We start from the raw sequence: 9513 nt of genomic DNA on the forward strand, positions 1-9513 counted from the left end.
GGGATTGGTGCAACCCCATTAAAGAACACCAAAGTGGGACACACTGTGGTAGGGTGTAGCCTCACTTACAAATTTTGCATTAGTAAAATTAGTATTAGGGAGTAACTTGTGATGATGATTAGACTTGCAGTAATTCATGATTACCGAGTGGAGCTCTATATTAAATATGAGAAATATTAATAACTAACTTTTTACACATTTTCTTTAACTTATAGTTTTATGTATTTGTGTTGAGAATAGGTAAGGTCCAAAATGAGATTGAAAAAGTTATTGGGTCAGCTGTGCCCCAAGCGAGTCATCGTAAAGCCATGCCCTATACTGACGCCGTCATTCATGAGATTCAACGTTTTGGAAACATTGTTCCAACCAACCTGCCACACGCTACTACAAAAGATGTCAACTTCCGGGGATATCTCCTGCCCAAAGTAAGTACAAAGAAATATTTAGGCTTATAACTCATTAGTTGTAAGAATCTAGGTCCTGTGATACCCTTAGAGAACCCAACAAGGTGGCACAATTTCACACATAGCAAACCTCTTTCCTATGATTTTGGTAGAGATTGGGGGAATCATCTGGCCCCATGACTTGTTAGCTACTGGTTGATTTAACGTCAGTGGCAATGGGAATTTGGATACATAGCCACAGACGTCTGACAACTTGTACCAGGAATAAAAGAAAAGAACATTATATATTACATTATATCAAAGTTTCAGCAAAGTTGTACATGGTACACTTATGATGGTCACAACAAGGTTTGATAATGGTTATGTAGCAGAGGGGAGAATGCAGTACAATAGTGGTTGTTAGGGGAGTAGTCAGGAAATCCAGTACCTGTGATGTAGACTCGGACAAACAGCCAAGCCAGGTAGGGACCCAAACGCATTTACCTGCCACTAGGTCCAGCATGCTGACACTTTAAATGGGTTGCCTGGCCTGTAAAATCAATTAAATAAAAAAAAAATGCTTAACATGCTTAAAAAACTACACTAAAGATCAAAGAATTTCTTTAAAATTATTTTTATTCCACTCTAATTGTGAGAGAGGACTAGTGGGCCTAGTAGGCATGAGTGTTATAGGCAAGTCAATACTCCTCTGTGAAAGGGACATGCAAATTAGCTTTCCTTCCAAAAGGAAAAGAAATCTAAGTCTCTGATGCTATCCCATAAGGCAATGCTCAATCTTTTAAACAGGCCGTAAAGCATAACTTGGATAATAGCTAAGCTTGAGTCACACCTGCAGATTACTTTCAGAGTGGTTGCCCCTCATCAAAGAGAACTTGTATATAAAGGCCTTGGTCGGGATCCAGAGTCACTATTTCTCCTTATTGACAGTGCTTAGTAGGCACGAGAAGTATTGTGAGATATTAGCTTTCCTTCCAAAAGGAAAAGAATTCTAAGACTTTCATGCCACAAAATGCTATCCAATAAGTCAAGTCGTTTTGGAAGGAAATCTACTATAATTTACAAATCTTTTTCCCAGAGTAGTTTTGCCTGGCCCAAGAATCCTCACGCCTTCTAGACTTCATAAGGAGAAATTGTACCTTGAATCCTAACCAATACCTCTCACCTAGATAAGCCAGTTCTTTGATACCCATCAATTCAGAGCAGAATTACCCCAAAAACGTTGTTTGGGCATGAAATGCTGGCTTAGCTGTTATCCAACTTCAAGGCCATTTACTGTAAAAGGTTGAGCAGTGACTAGGATAGCTCCTTTCGGAAAAAAATCTAATGTACATGTCCCAGAAGAGCACTGGCTGGCCTATAAGACTTCCCATGCCTACTAGGCACACTCTATAAGGGAGAACAGATGTCTCTCTGCCTATCTGCCTGTCTCTCTCCTGAATCAAAAAAATAAATAAAAATTGGGCCAAATTTCAATTCAGTAGAAACAATTTGCTGATGTCTACACTACACTGATCTTTTGCTTCTGCTGTACCAACACTTCCTAGGTTCTCTGCTGGTCTCTACTCCCTGGTTCCTTGACATATAAATTTGACACTGCATCTAATCATTGGCATAGCAGATTACCACTGCCGTCAATGATTGGCTGAGTGATCACATTTTTGTGTTTTGACCTCCGAGGAAATGTTGGAACAGAAGTGGCAGGGGACTGGTGAAGTTATTTGGTAAAGCGTTCTGAGGCTTCATTTATAACTTTTATCTGGCTGTAAAGCCCCTTAAAATAATGGGCCTAGCAATATACACTCACCTAAAGAATTATTAGGAACACCTGTTCTATTTCTCATTAATGCAATTATCTAGTCAACCAATCACATGGCAGTTGCTTCAATGCATTTAGGGGGGTGGTCCTGGTCAAGACAATCTCCTGAACTCCAAACTGAATGTCAGAATGGGAAAGAAAGGTGATTTAAGCAATTTTGAGCGTGGCATGGTTGTTGGTGCCAGACTGGCCGGTCTGAGTATTTCACAATCTGCTCAGTTACTGGGATTTTCACGCACAACCATTTCTAGGGTTTACAAAGAATGGTGTGAAAAGGGAAAAACATCCAGTATGCGGCAGTCCTGTGGGCAAAAATGCCTTGTGGATGCTAGAGGTCAGAGGAGAATGGGCCGACTGATTCAAGCTGATAGAAGAGCAACATTGACTGAAATAACCACTCGTTACAACCGAGGTATGGAGCAAAGCATTTGTGAAGCCACAACACGCACAACCTTGAGGCGGATGGACTACAACAGCAGAAGACCCCACCGGGTACCACTCATCTCCACTACAAATAGGAAAAAGAGGCTACAATTTGCACGAGCTCACCAAAATTGGACTGTTGAAGACTGGAAAAATGTTGCCCGGTCTGATGAGTCTCGATTTCTGTTGAGACATTCAAATGGTAGAGTCCGAATTTGGCGTAAACAGAATGAGAACATGTATCCATCATGCCTTGTTACCACTGTGCAGGCTGCTGGTGGTGGTGTAATGGTGTGGGGGATGTTTTCTGGGCACACTTTAGGACCCTTAGTGCCAATTGGGCATCGTTTAAATGCCACGGGCTACCTGAGCATTGTTTCTGACCATGTCCATCCCTTCATGACCACCATGTACCCATCCTCTGATGGCTACTTCCAGCAGGATAATGCACCATGTCACAAAGCTCAAATCATTTCAAATTGGTTTCTTGAACATGACAATGAGTTCACTGTACTAAAATGGCCCCCACAGTCACCAGATCTCAACCCAATAGAGCATCTTTGGGACGTGGTGGAACGGGAGCTTCGTGCCCTGGATGTGCATCCCTCAAATCGCCATAAACTGCAAGATGCTATCCTATCAATATGGGCCAACATTTCTAAAGAATGCTATCAGCACCTTGTTGAATCAATGCCACGTAGAATTAAGGCAGTTCTGAAGGCAAAAGGGGGTCCAACACCGTATTAGTATGGTGTTCCTAATAATTCTTTAGGTGAGTGTATATGTTCTTTGACTCTACTCTATCATGCTCAAGCCATCCATAGTTTATTTTATTTATTTTACTAATATACCAATCTACAGACATTATTATCACTTACTGTACCTAATGGGGCTCACAATGTTTTTGGAGTCTGAAAGGACCCCCCCCCAGAAAAAAAAATAAACAGGGAGAACACACAAACTCCATCCAGATGTTGTCCTCAATCAGATTCGAACTTAGGAGCACAGTGCTGTAGTGCACCACTGCTAACCACTGAATCACCATGATGCCCATATATTACATTAATAGCCATGAGTGGTCTGGTGTAATATTACACTTCTGCTGTAGCAGCCACTGTAATGACAAATGCTACTCAAGCAAAAAGCTGTTTATTGGTAAAACATGGTGTTTCTTAAACTACATAACGGCTCATGCACACGACCATATGTATTTTACGGTCCGCAAAAAATTTGGATGACATCAGTGTGCATTCCATATTTTGCTGAATGGAACAGCTGGCCCCTAATAAAACAGTCCTATCCTTGTCCGTAATATGGACAATAATAGGACATGTTCTATTTTTTTTGAGGAACAGACATACGGAAATATAATGCACACAAAATAAATACAGTTTTTTTTTTTGGCGGACCCATTGAAATGAATGGTTCTGAATACGGTCCGCAAAAAAAAATTAATATGTTCGTGTGCATGAGCCCTAAAGCTCACATTTTGCAGGAGATCTACCAGGTACAGCAGTCCACAGCAGTTGGGCTGGATGTCCCCAAGGCAACTGCGATAAGGATGCTGTTCGCAAGTCAAAACCCAGGGCAGGTGGGGATCTGGCCGTGTAACGGATGCCCTGTGGAATCCGACCCTTGTTCAATTATTCACACTTGCTTCATGGTTTCCATTTATAACAGAAATTACAGTGCATAGCTGGATTTGTTGCATGATGGCTACCACTGGTGACCAATAGACCCTACTGACTTGAAATAGGGATCCATGGGTTCTCTCACAGTTTTCATTGCTCTGATAGGAAGAAAAATGATGTGTGCAATGTACAGTATACTCCAGCACAGATTCCCAGGGGCATTGAGAACCATGGCTGTATTATGAGCTTATGTTGACCTATTGTTCATGATTAAGAACCGCTTCTTGGTTCGAAACATGTCGATCTGATGGGAGGTGTCGGGAGTTGAAGTGACACTGCTTTGTATTGTTGTTTCTACGCTGGAATAAAGACTACTGGAATTTCCATTTTTCTGTGCTGGATTTTCTTCTCTTGCAAGCTTATGTTGACCTAGGCACATTTAGTGCTCACACCCCCTACTAGTTTGGCTAAAGCTGCCTATTGACTTGTAGGTATACAGTAGTTACATAATTGACCAAGTGGTAAAAAATGCTGTTGAAAACACACTTGTTTTTTTTCAGTGATTGCTGTAGTTTTGTGCATTTTATACAAATTAAATACATTTATGACTTTTACCCTAAAAAATGCATAGCAAATAACCACGACACAAAGCTGCAGCAAACCCAGTAAAATACAATGCAGTTTTAAACTCATTTTAAATGCAATTTTAACTGTGTTGTTAAAAACACCTCATCTAAATGTACGCTTACTCAGCTGCCAGTGCAATATAAACCTAATGGACACATCCAACGGTATCTCCATCACTGGATGGTGCATGCTATGAATGGAAAAATCCTAGCTAGCATTACCCAGCTCTGCTTTTACCTCAAACAGACAGGACACGGACATCATCTGTGAGTGGTTACGAATAGTCGGGCGGCACTGCGTGAAGGTATGGGTGCACGGTTAGCAGACGTCACTCCGAATGCTTAAATGAAGGAAGAGACCGGCACTCATTGGTACTGCAATTATATAGGGTTTATTCGCCTCTTCTATGAGTGGCTAATAAACCCGATATAATTGCAGTATCAAGGAGTGCCGGTCTCTTCCTTCATCATCTGTGAGTGGTCTGTATAAAAGTTCATCCATGTTAACAGGCCTGAGCAAGTTAGGGGATTTAAACATTGCCTTCTTGAAAAGATTACTGTTACATTAGCTATAACTAAACAGTGTGACGGTTAAATCTCTTGTAACTTGTAGCTACAATCAACAAATGTTAGCGATAAGAAGAAAATCATTAGTTTTCTCTGTGAAGTACTGCCGCCATCCTCCTTCCAGACACCCTAGGCACAATGTCTCATGTGTCTTGTTGTAAATACTGCCCTGTTGAGAACAGTCTTAGGCCTCATGCACACGACTGTTTTTCGGGTCCACATCCGAGTCGCAGTTTTTGCAGCTCGAGTGCGGACCCATTTACTTCAATGGGGCTGCAAAAGGTGCGGACAGCACTCTGTGTGCTGCCCGCATCCGTTGCTCCATTTCGAGGCCCCGCAAAAAAAAATATATAGCATGTCTTATTCTTGTCCGTTTTGCAGACAAGAATAGGCATTTCTACAATGGGCTGCCCGTTCCGTTCCGCAAATTGCGGAAGGCACATGGGCGGCTTCCGTTTTTTGTGGATCAGCGGCTTGCGGACAGCAAAAGACGGAATGGTTGTGTGCATGTAGCCTTAGTGATGAATCTAATGAGTTAAATTCCACTCTAAATATGACTTACGCAAATGTTTAAATCTCCAGGGGACATACGTAATACCTCTACTGACCTCCGTACTCTACGACAAGGATCATTTTGCAAAAGCTGATGAGTTTTACCCGTCACACTTTCTGGATTCCAGTGGAAATTTGGTAAGGAAAGAAGCATTCATGGCTTTCTCAGCTGGTGAGTAGTCCTCTCAGATGTCTTCTAGTAGAATAATAACTAGAGCTGAGAACATGTGTCCATAGTTACACCAAACTGAGAGCAATAAAATCTTATCAGTACATGAATTTGCAATTTACAAGGGTGAGAATGACTTGTGATTACCCCCTCCCAATATTATCAACCCAATATTATCAAGTTATTACATGGGGACTAGTGACTGTAGTGTGAAAATGACCTGGAGTTAAAGAGTTGTCCTCAGATTAAAATGTGTGTAAACAGGCTCAGAATTATATAAAAAAAAGTAAAATACCTCATGATCAACCTAACAATTTCCCAATGCTCCTGTTCTGGAGCTTTCTGGGCTGTCCCGGTCTCTGCTTCCTGTCCCTCTCAACACAGGAAATCACTGATTAGCCGATCACTGGCTTATATAGCAGCCCGCCTTAGCCAGTGATCAACTGAGCATTAATTTCTTGTTTGTCAAGAGGGACAAGGAAGCAGAGGTTGGAGAGAACGGGGAATATCATTCTAAGCTTTTTCTAAAAATTTAAATTGGACAACCACTTGAGGGATACCACAAAAAGGTATGTGGTAATTATAGGTGACAATTTTCTCCATCAGACAATGATGTTTATCATTATAATTAATTCACTATAACAATGACCCCAGTACAACAAGATTGATGGCCCAGTTAGTTTAACAAAGCATTTTTGGCTCTGAACGATTACAAACTTATTGGAGCAATTCTTGTTTTTGTATTATGTTCTGAAGCACATCCCTGGCTCTGAAGAATTTGCCAAGTTTATTTCTATTTTTTAATTTAGGGGTTTATAAAAATGTTCAGAATGGATTGGCCTACTCATAATGTTGTAACACTAGTCCCACCCATGGCCGAAGTTGGAAGTATCCAATTTTTTTCCTTGAAAGAATACCAATTTTTTTTCAGTATCTAATATTTCATTGTTTTAGGTAAAAGAAGTTGTGCTGGAGAGAGCTTGGCCAAAATGGAGCTGTTCCTGTTCTTCACAAGACTACTGCAGAACTTCATGTTTCAGTCTCCTCCTGGGGCTGCACTAGACCTGAACCCTGCGATAGGATTTATAGCTGGACCACTGCCCCATAAGATATGTGCTATACCCCGTGTATAACCTTTGAGTATCACTTACATTGAAAATTCGAACAACTTAGAAACATAGGCTTCTAAATGGGAACTACCATAAATAAGATGCTACCATTTACCTACTTGTATCCTGAATTTATATGTACGTCTACTAGCCACCAATTGTCCTTGTTGTCTATGCATTGATAACCTCTTGGGATAACCTACGTATGTGGTCCCCATAAGAACAGGAACATAATTGTATACTTTGTGGTTAGTTTGGTGGCACAATCATTTTCAAGAAGTATTTGAAGTACACTATACTTGCATGAATCTAGAAAATTTATAGAGGTCTGTTATGAAGAGATAATACTTTTGAAGCTAATGTCCTCCAAGTCAACTCAAGTCAATTTCTTCCAAGCCAACATCCTGCAAACCAGTGTGTCTTGAGAGGAACCTTGCAAGGTCAATATAATGGTGATTACATTACAAAGAAATCTATTCAAACTCTACAAGATTTCTTCTTAATTTTAACTACCACACCATTAATCTTCAAGTGCATTTGGATGCCCCACGTGAGCAGGCAATTATTGGAACGGGACCTTTCTTCTTGATAACTGCCTGCCGGTCAATGTATGTAGGTGAAGAGCTGCATTTACATGCAAGCCATCGCTTGTCTTCATACAGCTTCATATTCCTGAGCAGCAGATCGCTGTTCACACAGCACAATATGCTGCCCAGAAGTGATTATTATTTGCTCATGTATTTAAAAAAATTTAATATATAAAAAATAAAAAAATAGCATTATCGGTATTGCTGCGTCTGAGAATGGGCAAACTGCAAAAATATTAAAGCGGTTGTCCACTTTCTGGCTACTGTTGTTTATTGTGTACATACTGTAAGATGACTATATGGCCACTTTCTTATATAGCCTTTGCTGGGATTGCTATATTTCATAAGGTATGCCTCATTGTTAGGTAGATCTTCTGTGTTGTCAACTTAGAGCTACAATTCATAAGATGGCTGCTGATGGAGGGCGATGTGACCAGACACATTACTCAGTCTTCTCCATTCAAACACTATGCCTGCACTAAATTCCCAACAGTGAAGTGCAGATGGCAGGTGCAGTGTATTTGAATGGAGGCAACATCAGATGGATGTGATTTGTCTGGTCATATGACCCTCCACAGGCAGCCATTTTGTAGAGAATGCCTCCATGTGGACGACACAAAAAAACTTGGCAAACAAGGGGGCCATATAGAAAATTGCATATCATTTTAAAAAATACTATATTAGTAAGTGTCATTTAATCATCCTACAAACACATTGATCAACAATAACCAGAACGTGGCCAAACCCTTTAAATGATTTATCTTATGGTGAAGAGAAATCAAGAGAAAAGTACAAATGGCAGAATTGTCAAAATTTGCTGAATCCTGAAAGAGTTAAAGTGAATCTATCACATCAAACATGTCCTATCTGCAGCAACAGGTCATTGAGCAGGAGGAGCTGAGCAGATTAATATATAGTTTTGTGGGAGAAGATTCTGCTTAATTTGTAAAATAGCCATTTACCGTAAATCCCTGATATTGAGTCCATTGGGCGGTCCTTGTCATTGATTGACAGCTATCTCTGTGTGCACTGATACAAGAACGAATGTCAATCTCTGGGTAGGACCAGCCACTAGATTTCTAATTTATTTTCATGATCTCGAATTTTTTATCAAATGGCTTCCAAATATGCTCTTGTGCAAAGACTGGAACATTGATGAAATTGGGAAGCACCAAAAAAAAATGAAAAATGTATATTGACCCCACTGTTACTAGAGTAGGAAATTGTTTAATATCATAGCAACTGCTGGGGTTAAAACTATTCTTCATACCTGGATAAATCCCTCATCCTCACCCTTTGATTTGTTAATGCCCCCCTTCATTACTGTCCTCCCCTTCCCTTATCAGTGTCCTTTACATAAAAAGCCTACAAGGGTTAATAGGTTGACCTTTAATTTTGGCTGTTATTGTGCCTTGAGGTGCTGGAGTCGTATTGCTTCTAATGTGACTATATGCGTAAACCGTATGATGCCTTTTGTCTTTGATATGTACAGTATTATGGAAGTATAATTGAAGCACTCATTCTTACATGATGACCATGGAGCGGTGAATACAGAACTGCTTGTGCTGGCAATAATCTCCCTTGTCTTCTTCTGCTGGTACTGAATGCTGTCCTGTGACCTGTACACAG

The 9513-nt window shown here is 40.5% G+C and overlaps 1 pseudogene; it reads left to right on the forward strand.

The window, feature by feature from the left end:
• The window catches only part of LOC120997263, a 51127-nt pseudogene extending 42474 nt beyond the window's left edge, over positions 1-8653 (forward strand).
• The last annotated feature ends 860 nt before the right edge of the window (positions 8654-9513 follow it).

Source organism: Bufo bufo, chromosome 4 (assembly GCF_905171765.1).
Source record: "Bufo bufo chromosome 4, aBufBuf1.1, whole genome shotgun sequence".
NCBI lineage: Eukaryota > Metazoa > Chordata > Amphibia > Anura > Bufonidae > Bufo > Bufo bufo.